Below are 18,325 nucleotides of genomic sequence, written 5' to 3'. Positions count from 1 at the left end.
TTTTGAATGTGCTGCAAATGTTTTTGTTTTCGCTTCCCAAGTTTTTGTTTGCGCTTCGCAAATTTACGTTCTCCATTTTGACAGAAACCTCTCGTGAGGGGCGGGCTTAACAGCGGTTTGCTCTTATTGGCTTGTGAGATTTTGATTGACAGCTCATTGAACCGGAACTCCGGAACAGAAGGTGGCGGTAGTGCACCAATAAGCTGGATGCCAACCGCTGTTAAAAATAACAAGAAGAAGACGATCGGACGCTGTATTCCAGCGGAGCTTGCATGTCTGTATTCTGGTGCTGCAAGTAGACTAAACAAACGGTAATAAGAGTATATTAAAGAACATAAATGATAAAACACAGATATTTTACACGTCAGCAGAAGAATAACAATAGTTCAACATGAGTAATCGGGAGGCTCACGGTCCGGGGGCGTCTACACTATCCTCCTCGGCCGGACATTCAAGGCAGCCTGAGGTAAGTTTGTATTAACTATCAAAATAAATAGAAAAATCCCACTGCAATTTTTATTAATGTGAAGACTGCAACAGTTGTGTTAAACTGTATATGAATGGTATTGCTTCTCAAAAGCAGAGCAAAGATTACGTAACAGACCATTTGTTTCATAGTCTACTTTGGCACATATTTTTTAGGCTAACAATGGATATGTGAAAAGCAAAGATAATGATCTTTCTTTAATTGTGGTTCGGTAAACAAGTCTATCTTTATTATTGTCCATTCAAAAACAAATGTAAGATTTTAGCGTAATTCCGCTTTTCTTTTTATATTACTTATCAGGACCAAAGAGTGTAATTTCTCCAGGTAGGCACTGAACCATTTCATGTTGTTCTCTGTATATAAAATACCAATTTAAAGGGGCTTTGGTATATTTTTAGGTGTTTTTAGTTGATGTTTTTATTAGATTTGAAATGTAACAAGTTCAGCATAGAATTCATGTTAGCTATTCCTACAAGAACAAGTGTGAGAAAATATTTTGCAGCGTATGTTAAATTTAAATTAATTTTAATTCAAATCAATTAATCTTTAATGCACGTTTACAAGTGCACCGTGCTACATAAGGTTAAAATGAAGCCTTGAAAGTGGTAGTCATGTTTGCTGTTACTGGTGGGACAGAAAGCTCTTTTTGAAAAGATAACATTTTAACTCTTTCGCCGCCAGCGTTTAAAAAAAAAGTTGCCAGCCAGCGCCAGCGTTTTTCTTGATTTTCAATAAAAGTTTAATTCCTTCCAGAAAATGTTTTTCTTTAAATATATAAACATACAATATATCAAATGAAAGAACAGACCCTCTGCTTTCAAACAACAACAAAAAAACGTTTCATCCTACCTTCAGTAGTTCTTTTGTAATCAGCTTTTGAATATTGGTAGGTTTCTGCAAAAACACCACTTTTTGAGCAAAAAGCAGAGATAATTCCATTTTTGTGACGGACTTTTCATAGAGTTCCCATTCAGAGCGATCTTTAAAACAGACACGGACATGCAGCTGCTTGCCATAGTGCAATACTTCCGGGTTTAAAAATCCACCTGGTGGATAATAGCGGTATTGCGGAAAGACGGAATTGGCGGGGAAGCGTTTTCTCTTGATTGACAAAATATCTCGTCAATGGCGGCGAAAGAGTTAAAGATCTTTACTTGTGTTCAGAATATGAACAAAAGTCTTAAGGGTTTGGAATGACATTATATTGAGTAAATGATGACAGAATTGTCTTATTTAGGTGTATTAGCAGCACTCTAAAAGTGCATATCTGCACCACATCTGGTGGTATTCAGCCTACCTGCCCTTAATGTAGAAATGCCACCAATTTGGTTTCCGTAATACTTCCCATGATGATTTACTATGGACAAACATTGGTTTTTTATAAGCTATGATTTGACCATACTTATCTATCTTAGAATTCAGCCTCTATGGTGTGATGTTTGGTTAGTCGTCTCTTGTACTATGAAGAACTGCAATGGAAGAAGACACAGTGCTTGATTCGGCAGGTGAACTGCACCTATTTTGTAAGATTTAATTTTTAGAATATTTATCAAGAATAAATCTTTCATTTTTTATCTTTTATTTTCAGGTTTGAAAGATGCAGAACAGCTGTACTTTTCCTTTAAAACAATTTTCCACCTGTAACCACAATGGAGACACATCTCTGACTGCTGGGCTTCCCCGCCTATTGTGTTCAGATTCATATGCATCTGCAGGGTTATTCATTCCAACACTTCATAGCGTTGTGCTGGTAATTTATCTTTTAATATCATGCCTTCTCACTGCGTCTGTCAGCCGGTGCTTTACATATCTGAGAGTCAACGCAGCTAAACATGAAGGACAAATGGGTAACACTTTATTTTAAGGTGTCCTTAATACAGAGTAATTACCTCATTAAGTACTTAGTAGTAGACGGTGTAATTACATGCAACTAAATGTACTTAATATGTAACTAAGTTATGGAACAGCATGTACTTACAGATTGTAATTATGCACATGTAATAAGCTGCAACTGTTACACATATGTAACAGGTCGAGTCTGTTACAAAGCTAACTACTGGTGTAATAAAAGGTCTTGTTACATATGTGTTACAATGTAATCATATTGAAAGTACTTTGTGTAGTACTATGTAATAACAAGTACCTACATATGTTACTAGTTACATAGTTCACAGTTTAAATACATGCATTAGCTTGTTAATTACATTTAAATAACATACTATTACACAGGGATAAGCTACGTAAAATAAAGTGTATCAAGAGTGTACTTAAGTGTACTTCATGTGTATCTACATACCTTATTCATCTGTAACGTAGTTTGAATCAACTCACTAGTTCACAGTTAATTACATGAAAAGCTTCTTAATTACATTTAAATTACATAATATTAAATGGGGATAAGCTACGTAAAATAAAGTGTATCTAGAGTGTACTTCATGTGTATCTACATACCTTATCCATCTGTAACGTAGTTTGAATCGACTCACTAGTTCATGGTTTAAATACATGAATTAGCTTCTGAATTACATTTAAATTACATAATATTACACGGGGATAAGCTACTTAAAATAAAGTGTACTTAAGTGTACTTAAGTTTGAAACGACTTACTAGTTCACTGTTAATTACATGAATTAGCTTCTTAATTACATTTAAATTACATACTATTACACGGGGATAAGCTACATAAAATAAAGTGTATCAAGAGTGTACTTAAGTGTACTTCATGTGTATCTACATACCTTATTCATCTGTAACAAAGTTTGAATCGACTCACTAGTTCAAAGTTTAATTACACGAATTAGCTTCTTAATTACATTTAAATTACATACTATTACACAGGGATAAGCTACGTAAAATAAAGTGTATCTAGAGTGTACTTAAGTGTACTTCATGTGTATCTACATACCTTATTCATCTGTAACGTAGTTTGAATCGACTCACTAGTTCATGGTTTAAATACATGAATTAGCTTCTGAATTACATTTAAATTACATAATATTACACGGGGATAAGCTACGTAAAATAAAGTGTATCTAGTTTGTACTTAAGTTTGAAACGACTTACTAGTTCACTGTTAATTACATGAATTAGCTTCTTAATTACATTTAAAATACATACTATTACACGGGGATAAGCTACGTAAAATAAAGTGTATCAACCGTGTACTTAAGTGTATAAGTTTGAAACGACTTACTAGTTCACTGTTAATTACATGCATTAGCTTCTTAATTACATTTAAATTACATTATATTACACAGGGAAAAGCTACATAAAATAAAGTGTATCAAGAGTGTACTTAAGTGTACTTCATGTGTATCTACATACCTTATCCATTTGTAACGTAGTTTGAATCAACTCACTAGTTCATGGTTTAAATACATGAAATAGCTTCTGAATTGCATTTAAATTACATAATATTACAAGGGGATAAGCTACGTAAAATAAAGTGTATCTAGAGTGTACTTAAGTGTATGGAGAGCCAATTCTGCCATACTCATAAACAAACAAACACACAAATAAATACACAAGGAAATGCAAAAAAACAAAAACACAGAAACAAACAAAGAAACATACACACATGGAAATGTAAAAAAGCAAAAATAAATGAGTATCTATACCTGTATTTCTTTATTTATGTATAATTGTATTTTTTCACACTATTATTTATTTATTTATTCATTTATTTATACATTTATTTATTTTTACTTTTATTTATTTTCACATTTATTTATGTATAAATGTATTTATGTCTACACGTATTTATTTATACATTCATATATTTCTATATATATTTATTTCCACATTTATTTATTTATACATTTATTTATTTCTTCTTTTATTCGTCTGTATGCTAATGAGGGGGGCGTGTTTTACCTCAGACTTAGCAATCGATCTCTGAGTGCCAGTGCTGAAGCTTTGAGGCCACAGTGACACCTAGTGGTGTGACAAAGCGAATGAAGTTGCACATGGAGTGAATGACTTGGAGATGTGCAATATCCAAAACCTTATTTCAAGTTTTAAATCATTTTGTGTCACCATAACTGTGTATAGGGTCACTATACATAGCATACGCACTGTACCCAGTAAATCGCCATCCGGTCATGATTTCTAAAATGTCTTGGCACACATCATTATCAAAATGCACGTTATCAACAGATCTGATGACAGACCCTTGGAAGTGGACACTTTAATATGGAAACGCGTTAATTTATGCACTATTAATAACATTTAATGCCCTGGATGGGGGCTGATCAGAGTTTGAGGCTCGCCCACCAGCAGCACAGAACGCGGAGAGAAACCAGCACACGCAAGAATATTGATCAATGCCTCGTTTGAAACGCGGCTGCAAACACTTTACATTGGCGTTTGCTAATTTTGCAATGCACAACATGTGACAATTTGAATGCTTAATGCGCGTCTTAATCACAAGTCATCAAGTGGAATCAGCTGAGCGGGATTAAATCTAACAAAGGGTGATTGTGCAAACACAGCGAGACACGCATAACGCCATGCAGGTGATCCAAATCATGGCGAGGTGACGCGTGACTGAGCTGCTAAGAAAAGCAGACGATAGACTGAAAATGAAGTAATGATTATTATAAGATCCCATGGTACTGTTGCTGCGCAGAAGCATCATGTCCTTTCAAACCCTCGTCAGATTTTGAGTTTACTGATTTTTTTTAATGAAACGTCCAAAAGACAACGTTGACAGCAACAGAAACAAACCTTTCTATTGCGGTTATATTTCTCCATATAAATAGATTTTTAAACTTTATATGCATCACAATATATAGCTTATGTCAAGACATAAGCCTACAGAAAGCTGTCTCGTGGCATATAATATAATGCATAGCCTATTTTTACAAGGCTACTGCATAGGAAATTGCCCTTCAACCCAGCTGAAAAAAGCAATAAAACCATTACAGAAAATTCCTAATGGTTTCCATTAAAATACCCACCATTAGCTTTTACCATAAAAACCATCACAAAATTCCTTTTTGTAGTGTGTTTTGGGACATATTCCAGGATTTAATGGCCCCACCAATAGAACCCAACACATACCAGTACAGACAAACAGAGACCCATAGAGACTTTAATAGTTTCCAATACAACCAATCAAATTTCCATTAAAACCAATAAATCCAATAGAATTTCTGTGATGGTGTATGTTGCTTTTTTAGCAGGGAGTGCAATTATAGCATATAAAAACATGAGATTAATGCTTTAATTTTAATATCATTTAAAAAATAGAAATGATGGAATCACTGAAATTATATGTTTAATATCAAACTAAAATAGCCACAAGGTGGCGGTAAGTCGCTGTCTCAACGAGTAAGTTCGATCAATTCACCCGATTCATTTGAATTCTGATTCATTCAATAACACCACGTGTTGCTTGGAGGCTGCATTGGCGATTGTTATATGTTATTGTCAAAAATGATATTATCTGGAAATAACATATTCTTCCAAAACAAAGTCACTGCAACCAATTTCACCAAATATGGCACATAGAAAATTTTGTGTATAATTAAAACCTCTCATAAAATGTTCACAACACAATTCTAGATTTTTTAATACTATTTGAAGCATTGAGATCTCTAGACAACAGCAACAACCTTCTTTTTGACTTTTTTCATTTATTATTCTGTGCAAATGTGCATGAATGCAACACCCACAATAGTCAAAATATTAAATTTTCAAATGAACATAATATGACCAAACATTATATATTTTTTAAATTGTGCACAGTTAATGACTGTATTTTTGCTGTAGATAAACAACGGGTGAACACTTTTTACTGTGAAAAGTGTCTTGTATTGTTGCAATTTCATCTAAAATTTAAGGCAGCAAAGAATTTTTTACATTGTTAGTTAATGTATACATATAAAAGTCTGACTACATGTTTGGAACATTAAATACAAAGAGCTAAGACTAATAGTGGCAGTATTTTTGGGTAAATATTTTATTTATTTTTTAAGGTAAAAAACCTCTTTGGTGTTGCTTTAATTGAGAAAAGCAGAAGTTGAAGGGAAACTGATTAGATTTTGATAGAAATATTATTTTTGAAATTTTGTTAGGAAGATTTATTCAGGTAAAGATTGGGCAAAATTTTCAGGTATAATAAGTGACAAGGAAGCCTATAGTCCTGTAATATTTTTCTATGATGACTAATGATGTGAATTTCCCTTGGCAGATGATGGCTACGATTTCAGTACAGTAAAATCAATAATCCTGGCTCTTTCTCAATTTTCTGGTAATATTCTATTCACAAAATACAACCAATGGTACCGCAATGTTAAAATGTACTTGTGAAAATAATCCTCCGGGCTCTATTTGCGATGGTCTGCCGATTAGAACAGTGCTCCACAGTGCTAGCTGGCATCTTATCTGCTGCCATGCAACGAAACTAGGAGTACGACCGGTTTAAGATGGCCGCCGTATTTCTCAGTCCCCAGCGGCCAATAGGGCATCTAGTCTTCTATATATGTTATCTATGGTTCTGATGGCTGTCTGCGAGATCTTGCGTATCACACGAGGAAGCTTCGGAGAAAGAAGAGGTAAGGAAATATAAAGTCAATAGGTCAATGTTTAAAACGCATAATGTTATTTTATTCACAAAGTGTTATGACAAAAAGCACAATGCCAATTCGTTTTTTTTTTGTTAGTTGGGAATGTATCCGTTATAGTGGTTAATTTGCTAGTCCACGGGATGCCCCCGAAATTGGACTTCGTTAATATGAATATTAATCAAGTGATATGATATCTGTTGTTATCAACTTAACCACTTGGTTGTTTTTACTTTAGAAAAGCAACTAGTTATAAATGTAAGTGCTTTTTGGGCTACTTCGGTGGAAAAAGTGTTAATATCGACATTTCAGTCAGTTCAGTCAGTGTATACTGTATATCCGAGGGTCTTACAGGCGCCACAGACACCTATCAGCCTTTTGTAAGGAGGAGCAGCTCGATGAGTGCGGTCAGTTAATGCTGCTTGCTCTCTCTTAAATTCATGTTACTGATTAAGTGTTAAAACTTAGATGAGATGTTGGTGTTTTATGGCTCACGAATTCGCAATAACGGATACATTTAGCAATTCGTGTTAATGACATTAATCTAAACTTATTGATGACGTTATACAATAGGGGTCGAATCCGACATTAATCATGCGGAGGTTTTCACGACGGGGTAATGTGTATAAATGCAGTTATAAAGTTTAAAGGGACTACTAGATAGTCGACGTGACCTTAGTGTTTCCAAGGCAATCGGTTAATCACATGTTACATTACGTTTATGCTCGAACCTGCGGTCCCTCGCGCTGTATCCATGATTTAAAGCGGTATGAAAAACTTCCCTACTAAAAAATCCAGCAAAGACCAGCATAAGCTGGTAGCTGGTTTAAGGTGCAGGAGCTGGTTTAAGATGGTCCTCCTAGCCTGGAAAAGTGTTTAAGCTGGTGGGTCAGCTGGTCTTCCATCTGACCAGCTAAGTCCAGCTAGACCAGCTTAAAATGGGACCAAAACACAGCTAGACCAGCTTGCGACACCAGCAATACCAACTAAAACCATGCTGGGAGACCAGCTAAAACCAGTTCACCAGCTTATGCTGGTCTTAGCTGGATTTTTCAGTAGGGTTAACTCCTTTGTATGAAAAGGTGAAGTCGTGTAAGTTGGCATGTTCTATTCGAATTGAAATGAACTGTAATGGTGTAATTCTGCTCACTTCTCTTGTTGAATAATTAGCACGTTTTAATGGAAATTGAAAATATTTGTAGACAAATGTACTCTTGTTTTCAGTATATTTTATAACTCTTTTGTAATGTTTTCATTATCAGAAACCTTCAATTTAGAAAAGTGATGGTGATCTTGTCAATGCTGAGATTTTCATGCATCAACAGCCACTACATCTGGATCAGGTAATGTTGTGTTAACTCTGCTATTTTCCAGTAATTACTTAAATGCAGTATGCAAGTGTATGCATTCATGTTCTGATAAAGGTCATTTATAGAATTCATTTCCAATATTTCACTAATTTTACTAATTTTATATATTGTCAGGATTGAACAAGAAACAGACAGCAAGGGTTGTCAGTTCAGAAACAGAATGACACACAAACACAAGAAACTTCACAGGTGAGAAGTGAGAGTGGCTTTATAAAAACACCTGCTACTTGTTTCTCAGGACTGGTTTATCATTGTCATTAGGAAAATAATTTAGGATACAATGGTTACTTTTCAGCACAGCAATTAATTTCTTTTGTATGCCACTATACCTATTACAGTATGTAGGCCTACATATTTCAAACCCTTTGTTTTCAGTATACAGAGACAAAAGTTAAAGGTGCTCTAAGCGAATTCACGCGTTTTAGACCATACATTTTTTTTGTTACATAAAGCAAACATCTCCTCACTATCTGCTTGCTGCCTGTCCACTGATCAAACTGTAAAAAAACGCGATCTCTGTAGACAGCCCAGGCTCCACAAACTGCAATATAAACACAGTGGCCAAACCTACACCACAAAACAAAACAAAGTGTTCCAGCCAATAAACGACAAAAAGGATTTGGCGGTAGGGGTTGGGCGCGTTCATGAAAGCACGAAAGGGAGGGGGAGGAGTTAGCTACGCTCCGGCTGTTTGAAAACAATTCAAACATCAACAAAAAATAACGTCTCGCAGATTCGCTTAGAACGCCATTAATTCATAGTTCATAGTGGATGTTGATGCAAGTTTTAAAGAGGCTTCATGTTGACAGAAAAAAATGGGTCTTTGTGGTGGTGTACATAACAGCATTTATTTTTTTCTATCTTTATGTATTATGGCTTTAAACTTTGAAAGCAAGGCTACCCGTACATACTGTTTTCCTCGTGCAACGGTTTCTGATGTTAACAAGGAACTCTGCAACATTCTGATGAAACATAAGTCTGTCAGTCGGATTGTCATACATGTGGGAAAGAATGATATTCGGAAAGAGCAATCTGAGCTCCTTAAGGTGGATTTCAATGAACTTTTTGAAACACTTGCAAGACTGAAAGTTCAATCTTTTATCAGTGGACCTCTCCCAGCCCGGGGAACAAATATGTTTTCTCGGCTACTAAGTTTAAATTCATGGCTGCAAAAAACCTGCACCATGACAGGACTGAATTACATTGACAATTTCAATATTTTCTGGAGCCAAAGGCAACTTTTTAACACAGATGGTATCCACCTAAACAAACTAGGTGCTAGGTTGCTTAAAGACAATATCTTTTTCTCCATGCATCATCCATCAGCTGAGTGTACCAGTCCACTGCTGAACAGCGGAAATGACCACAGGATTTCACACCAGCACCTGGATGGACATTCAGATGACAAGGAAAAAACTCTGCAGTCACAACTACTGTTCACAGACACAGCTCAGGCTGAGCCCTGCCCACAGACCTCGCTACAGCTGGATTGTGAATCAACACCCAAGGACGTTTCTGTTGATAATGACCCGAGGAATGATAACACTCCCTCCCAGCCTTCAGGAACACCAGAATCACAGCTGATGTCGTCACACTCTCTCTCCCTCTCTCCAACATCACCACTTCTGGGCTTTTCAGAGAAAATGGAGAAACTGGTATCTGCTGGAACAAAGCTCTCCCACTCTATTGCTGCGAGTCCCCAAATATCAACCAAGAAACGGCGGGCTCCTCAACCACCAAAGCCTTCGGGCCCAGCCCGCCCTCCCCCTCCATCTGAGAGAGCACTCAGACCTCTGCCTCAACGTCAGGGATCACACCAGCCCTCATCTGCAAACAGCACTGGTAACTGATGTGTGTTGGGTTCCCGCTACGTCAGCAGTAACAATCATAAATATTTTAAGAACAAGCGGGTGCCCGATGTCCCTTTAGCTTTCCCTATCTCTGTCCTGACATGTGATAGAAAGATGAAGGCCGTCTCCAGCCGCACAGCAATTCTATCTAATCTACTGCCTATTATACGTCAGTCTGAGATTGATACAGTGCCAAAACCAGTTACTGTTAAGTTAGCACTTCTGAATATCCGTTCACTAAAGAACAAATCCTTTTTAGTTAATGATCTTATCACCACCAACAACCTGGACTTTATGTTTCTAAATGAAACTTGGTTAGATGACAGCTGCAGTGCTACAGTCCTCAATGAATCAGCCCCACCCAACTTTACCTTTATAAATGTCTGTAGAGCTGTTAGAAGGGGCGGAGGAATAGCTGCTTTATTCAAAGATGCCTTTCAATGCAAACAAGTGTTACTTGGTGATTACCAGTCTTTTGAATATTTGTGTATTGCTTTAAAAGGTACACCACGCATTCTGTTTACAATTATTTATAGACCTCCCAAATACACCTCAGCATTTGTTGATGAATTCACTGAACTTTTATCAACAATTTCCTCTGAATTTGATTATTTTGTTATTGCTGGAGATTTTAATATTCATATAGACAATGCAGAAAACAATGCTGCAATTGAACTGTTAAATGTTTTAAACACTTTTGATCTGACCCAGCACGTGCAAGGTCCTACACACAATCGGGGACACACTCTTGATCTGCTCATTAGCAAGGGTCTAAACATTTCATCCAATGTAATCAAGGATGAAGCCCTATCTGACCATTTCTGTGTTTACTTTGATTTATTGATCTGTCCTGCCACTGATGCTAGATCTGTCTATGTTAAAAAAAGGTTCATAAATGAGAACACCAGTGAGGTATTTATGAATGCTATTTCAATGTTGCCAAACATATCTGCAGACTCTGTTGATGTTCTCCTTGAAAACTTTAACATAAAAGTTAAAGATGCCATTGATGGTATAGCTCCAGTAAAGGTCAGGGTGATCACTGGCAGACGTAAAGCACCCTGGAGAAACACAACAGCAGTACAGCGTATGAAAAGAACATGCAGAAAAGCTGAACGTATGTGGCGGAAAACAAAACTTGAAGTACATTATAGCATCTATAAGGACAGTCTTCGTGCTTTCAATGTAGAACTAGGCACAGCTAGACAGACCTTCTTTTCAAACATCATAAACAAAAACATGAACAACACTCGCACTCTTTTTGCTACCGTAGAGAGACTAACAAACCCCCCAAATCAAGTTCCTAGTGAGATGCTCTCTGACAACAAATGCAATGAGTTTGCAACCTTTTTCTCTGAGAAGATCAGTAATATCAGAATGACGATCAATACGGCCTCATATTGTACTGTGATCAGTCAGATATCATTACAACAACCTCAGAAATTAGCCATTCTCTCAGAATTTGACATAATTGATATAAAAACCTTGGAAGAAACAGTACAACATCTTAAAGCATCAACTAGCAGCCTTGACACGCTCCCCACATCTTTTCTCAAAAAGGTACTTAACTGCTTAGAAACTGACCTCTTAAAAATAGTAAATACCTCTCTGATCACAGGCACCTTTCCAGAGTCATTAAAAACAGCAGTTGTTAAGCCTCTCCTAAAAAAGAGTAACCTAGACAAAACCATACTTAGCAACTACAGACCAATCTCAAATCTTCCGTTTATAGGCAAAATAATTGAAAAGGTTGTTTTCAATCAGCTGAACAAATTCTTAAACTCAAATGGCTATCTGGACAATTTTCAATCTGGTTTCCGTCAGCATCACAGCACAGAGACAGTGCTCATAAAGATAATAAATGATATTCGCTTAAACTCTGATTCAGGTAAAATATCAGTGCTGGTGCTACTAGATCTTAGTGCTGCCTTTGACACAGTAGATCACACCATACTCTTACATAGACTGGAAAACTGGGTAGGGCTCTCTGGGATGGTCCTCAAATGGTTTAAAACATACCTAGAAGGAAGAGGTTACTATGTGAACATAGGTAACCATAAATCTGAGTGGACATCCATGACATGTGGGGTCCCACAGGGTTCAATTCTTGCACCGCTTCTGTTTAATTTGTATATGCTCCCACTTTGTCAAATAATGAAAAAGAACCAAATTGCTTACCACAGCTATGCAGATGACACCCAGATATACTTAGCCCTGTCACCTAATGACTACAGCCCCATTGACTCTCTATGTAAATGCATTGATGAAATTAACTTTTGGATGCGTCAAAACTTCCTCCAGTTAAACAAAGACAAAACTGAAGTCATTGTATTTGGAAATAAAGATGAAACTCTCAAAGTTAACACATACCTTGACTCTAGGGGTCTAAAGACACAAAATAAAGTCAGAAATCTTGGTGTAATTTTAGAGTCTGACCTTAATTTCAGTAGTCACGTGAAAGCAATAAGCAAATCAGCTTACTACCATCTCAGAAATATTGCCAGAATTAGCTGTTTTGTCTCAAGACAGGACTTAGAGAAACTTGTTCATGCTTTCATCACCAGCAGGGTGGATTACTGCAATGGACTTCTTACGGGGATCCCCAAAAAGACCATTAGACAGCTGCAGCTAGTACAAAACACTGCTGCCAGAATTCTGACCAGAACCAAAAAATCTGAGCACATTACTCCAGTCCTCAGGTCCTTACACTGGCTTCCTGTTACATTTAGAATAGATTTTAAAGTATTGTTACTCGTTTATAAATCACTTCATGGCTTAGGACCCAAATACATGACAGATATGCTAACTGTATATAAACCTAAAAGATTACTCAGATCATTAGGATCAGGTCAGTTAGAAATACCAAGGGTTAACTCAAAACAAGGTGCATCAGCATTTAGTTATTATGCCACCTGTAGCTGGAATCAGCTTCCAGAAGAGATCAGATGTGCTTCAACAGTAAACACTTTTAAATCTAGATTAAAAACACATCTGTTTAACTCTGCATTTACTGAATGAGCACTGTGCTGCTTCACACTGACTGCACTTTTAACTCAAGTTTTATTCTTTTTACCTTTTTAAAGTGTTTTTATTAAAATCACATTTATTTTCTTTAATTGTTATACTAAATTTTCATGTGTCTTTGTTTTTATAGTGATTTTATTGTGTATCTATTATTTTTACATTTCCTTTTTCTCTTTTATATATTGTTTTCTCATTTCTATGTAAAGCACTTTGAATGACCTCTGTGTATGAAATGTGCTATACAAATAAACTTGCCTTGCCTTGCCTTGCCTTTAATCATAATTTTTTTAATTATTGCTATGTCCATGAGCTACCACCCACCCTTGTAATGCACCACCAAGCTACCATTTAGTAATAAAAATCAGTAATTTACCATTTCTTTTTGTGAAGCGCCTCCCAAAAACCTTACAATGCATTTAATATTTGTTTTGTAATCGAATCAAATTCTACTAATCCTAATAATTAAGATGCAGTGTCTTGTATTTCACAATTTATTTTTTATTTTTTAAAGGAGCTATGACTTGTTTTTTATTTTATTATGTGTTTTAAATTGTAGGCAGATCACCATGCAATTTGAAGAAGTGTGATAAAATGCACAGTGTGATAAAGTCGTGTGTCTTTCCAGATGCCCAAATCATTCCCCCTTAAAAGGTAATGAAGTAATAGTGTCATGACAAAAATGGAAACATTCTTAATTTCTTTAAAAGTTGTACTTTGGCCACAGTTTTCTTCTAACCAAAACATTACATTTATGTTTCTGTACTAATGAAATATGTTTTTCTTTTTCTGAACTTTATCAAATGCAATGGTCGCTAAGATGAGCCTGAAGAGGAGATTTGGGAAGATGATGTTTCATAAGTCTTTGTTTTGCCAGATCACCAGTGGTAGGGATGTCTGCTAACAAGATGCCTTGCTGGTTTGGGCGAGTTTGAAGTCCCACACAGACAGTCCAGAGGTTCTGAAGTGCACGTAGTAGTTTTCCTTTACTCAAAACATGTTCTGAGGGCAGAAAGAATATGATTGGTTCACAAAAACGACCGATCAAAATGCTCGTTACTGGTTTAAGCCCTCAGCGGAGCCTTCAAGGCAGCTTCTGCAGTGAAGCAGTTCGAGCTCACCGTTGGTAAGATGAGTAGCGCAGATGTGGTAAGATGGGAATGAGAATGTTTCGAGCATTTAAGTGACGTGTTTTCGCGTGTCCGTGGCACGACTTTCTTTTTCGTGCCGGTTTCACGTATTGGTTGTTCAGTTGTTTTTCCTATTTTCTTACCATTGTCGCTTGGGATTGGGGTTAGAACAACTTTCTGTTTCATAAAATGACATCCTCACCCTAACCCAACTCTAACCCCAAGCAAGAACAGTTTAAATTTCTGACAAATAAACGTATAAACCAACTTTATCCTAGCGCGAAAACAGTTTAAAAATCTGACGAAAACCACAAATCTAACCCCAATACGTGAAACTGGCACGAAAAAGAAAGTTGTGCCGCGGACATGTGAAAACACGGAAACACATCACTTAAATGCTCGAAACATTTCAAGCTGATTTCAAAAACAGTCTCATTTCTGTCTCACCATGTCTGCGCTACTCATCTGACCAACGGTGAGCTCGAGCTGCTTCGCGGCAGAGGCTGCCTTGAAGGCTACGGTACGTCTGGCATCCATCTAAGCTTTCATTGTTAAGGGACTGCACAAGAGACTGTTAGATCTACACATAAAGCAACCAGTCAATATTTTTTGTTTTGTTATGCATCTCATTTGGGGGTGTTGAAAATATAAGGTCGATATCACTTAAGCATTCAGTATTGGATTCATTTGTAACCAAACGATCAGAAGCACCATTCACTTCCATAGTATTCTTTTATCCTACTATGTAAGTCAATGGTGCTTCTGGTCAGTTTGGTTACAGACATTCCTCAAAAAATCTTCGTGTTCATCAGGACCCTTTAATGTGTAGAAACATCTCAGCAACCATCAAGAAAAAATGGAGGCAACGGAGCTAAATTGCAGATGTTGTTGCAAAGGGTCTGAATATGTATAATGTAAATATGATATTTCAGTTTTTCTTTTTTCATACATTAGCAAAAGTTTTTACTGAATTATTATTAATGTCTAAACAATTACAGTATCACGCAACAACATAAAAATAAAAAGTGAAAGGGGTCTGAATAATTTCTGAATGCACTGTAGATGATCTTGATTGAACCTCATTGTCATCTATGTAAACACAACAGCTTTCTTCCTTCATCAGATGGCTATGCAATGTTTCAAGTCAGACCATTAAAGAACACGGATCTTGCCCTGATGTGCATTAACAACAAAAAAAGTGTACATGGGCTATAATGCAGCATTTTTTAAAAATGTAATAACTTGTTTTTTTACCTCTTTAGATGCTGTCATCATATTTTAAGTACATCATGAGCCAGAATGGATGGATGGTGGTGGCCATAAGAAGACAACTACACCAACAACAAAATTAATATTTGCAGATTCAGATGAATAAAATGACTTTTAAACATGATTTTGTTTTTATTGGAAACCATTAGGAATTTCTGTAATGGTTTTATTGTTTTTTTCAGCAGGGTTGAAGGGCAATTTCCTATGCAGTAGCCTTGTAAAAATAGGCTATGCATTATGTTATATGCCACGAGACAGCTTTCTGTAGGCTATGTCTTGACATAAGCTATATATGGTGATGCATATAGGGGCGGTTTCCCAGACAGGGATTAGACAAGTCCTAGACTAAAATAAATGTAAGAGCTGTCCAAACTGAAAACAACTTGCACTTACATGTCTTACAATACATCAGTGCACTTTGTTTAGCCTCAAAATGCACACAAGTAATGTTTTTAGTAAGGCATGCTTGTTAAAACTAGTTATATTTCCGAATTAAACTAAGGCCAAGTCCTGGATTAAGCTAATCCCTGTCCGGGAAACCACTCCATAAAGTTTAAAAATCTATTTATATGGAGAAATATAACCGCAATAGAAAGGTTTGTTTCTGTTGCTGTCAACGTTGTCTTTTGGACGTTTCATTAAAAAAAATCAGTAAACTCAAAATCTGACGAGGGTTTGAAAGGACATGATGCTTCTGCGCAGCAACAGTACCATGGGATCTTATAATAATCATTACTTCATTTTCAGTCTATCGTCTGCTTTTCTAAGCAGCTCAGTCACGCGTCACCTCGCCATGATTTGGATCACCTGCATGGCGTCATGCGTGTCTCGCTGTGTTTGCACGATCACCCTTTGTTAGATTTAATCCCGCTCAGCTGATTCCACTTGATGACTTGTGATTAAGAGGCGCATTAAGCATTCAAATTGTCACATGTTGTGCATTGCAAAATTAGCAAACGCCAATGTAAAGTGTTTGCAGCCGCGTTTCAAACGAGGCATTGATCAATATTCTTGCGTGTGCTGGTTTCTCTCCGCGTTCTGTGCTGCTGGTGGGCGAGCCTCAAACTCTGATCAGCCCCCATCCAGGGCATTAAATGTTATTAATAGTGCATAAATTAACGCGTTTCCATATTAAAGTGTCCACTTCCAAGGGTCTGTCATCAGATCTGTTGATAACGTGCATTTTGATAATGATGTGTGCCAAGACATTTTAGAAATCATGACCGGATGGCGATTTACTGGGTACAGTGCGTATGCTATGTATAGTGACCCTATACACAGTTATGGTGACACAAAATGATTTAAAACTTGAAATAAGGTTTTGGATATTGCACATCTCCAAGTCATTCACTCCATGTGCAACTTCATTCGCTTTGTCACACCACTAGGTGTCACTGTGGCCTCAAAGCTTCAGCACTGGCACTCAGAGATCGATTGCTAAGTCTGAGGTAAAACACGCCCCCCTCATTAGCATACAGACGAATAAAAGAAGAAATAAATAAATGTATAAATAAATAAATGTGGAAATAAATATATATAGAAATATATGAATGTATAAATAAATACGTGTAGACATAAATACATTTATACATAAATAAATGTGAAAATAAATAAAAGTAAAAATAAATAAATGTATAAATAAATGAATAAATAAATAAATAATAGTGTGAAAAAATACAATTATACATAAATAAAGAAATACAGGTATAAATACTCATTTATTTTTGCTTTTTTGCTATTTTGGAAATAGATGATTTCAGCTGATAACATATCCAAAAGTTTTTTTTTTAATAAATGTTTCCAATTAAATAAAAGCTGATTAAAACAGTCAAAAACATTTTTATAAATATATTTAAATATATGTTTATTCACAGCATTCATAGTGTACACTATTTGCGTAAAAATGGAACAATTATTCATTGAAGAATGTCAAGATGATTCAGATTTTTCAACATCTTTCTCACGCAAAATCAACTTTAGTCTGGCAGGTTTTGATTCAGCCTAATAGTAGTCTGAAAAAGAGAGACAATAAGCTCAATTAACAAGTGTTTAATTTTAAGACATTGCATTTATTTAAGACTTCCTGTTTTAAATCTATAGTTTACTGGCTAAAGAGAACAATGGCAACTGAGCAGAAAGTATATTTTTACGTAACTTGAGCTTGACTAGAATGTCCTCATATATAAAGAACTCTTCATTAAAATAACTTTCCAAAGTAGGCATATGAACATACTCAATTACCCCAAAAAGTAACATTAACATTTCTTTAGACTCACAGTATTCACATTAGATTATCATTTCACATTAGATTATCTTTTGTCTTTTAAAGATTCTTTTAGAAACCATAATTGGTCTATTTAAGCACTAATTATATGCTCAAAACAACCTCAACATCATATGAGTTATTTTCTGTCATATTTCTTTACTCTTGTTTCATACGCAAACATATGATCTCATTTACAATTCAATTATTAACACTATCACCACGGCAACATTCACTTGAAACAAAATGGCGGACACCCGCGAACTCCGTGTGCATTACTGAACTCACGGTACTGTCAAATAGCTGTTTACCATCAAAATTCAAGTAACAACATAATTGCATTTTTTTCTCTTTGTGAAATAGCAATC

General features: G+C 36.0%; 1 long non-coding RNA gene across 2 annotated transcripts; it reads left to right on the top strand.

Moving 5' to 3' along the window:
- Positions 1-6,976: 6,976 nt before the first annotated feature.
- On the top strand, positions 6,977-16,794 carry LOC141358922 (uncharacterized). 2 transcript variants are annotated; one of them, XR_012365456.1, is made up of 6 exons: positions 6,977-7,045; positions 8,317-8,397; positions 8,539-8,613; positions 13,855-13,949; positions 14,116-14,182; positions 15,688-16,794. It is a non-coding gene; the product is annotated as an uncharacterized lncRNA (long non-coding RNA). The 2 variants fall into 2 exon arrangements; XR_012365457.1 differs by lacking the exon at positions 6,977-7,045 and adding an exon at positions 7,396-7,461.
- The last annotated feature ends 1,531 nt before the right edge of the window (positions 16,795-18,325 follow it).

Source organism: Misgurnus anguillicaudatus, chromosome 22 (genome assembly GCF_027580225.2).
Source record: "Misgurnus anguillicaudatus chromosome 22, ASM2758022v2, whole genome shotgun sequence".
NCBI lineage: Eukaryota > Metazoa > Chordata > Actinopteri > Cypriniformes > Cobitidae > Misgurnus > Misgurnus anguillicaudatus.
Note: the sequence above shows the minus strand (reverse complement) of the source record. Positions and strands in the feature narration are given on the sequence as shown.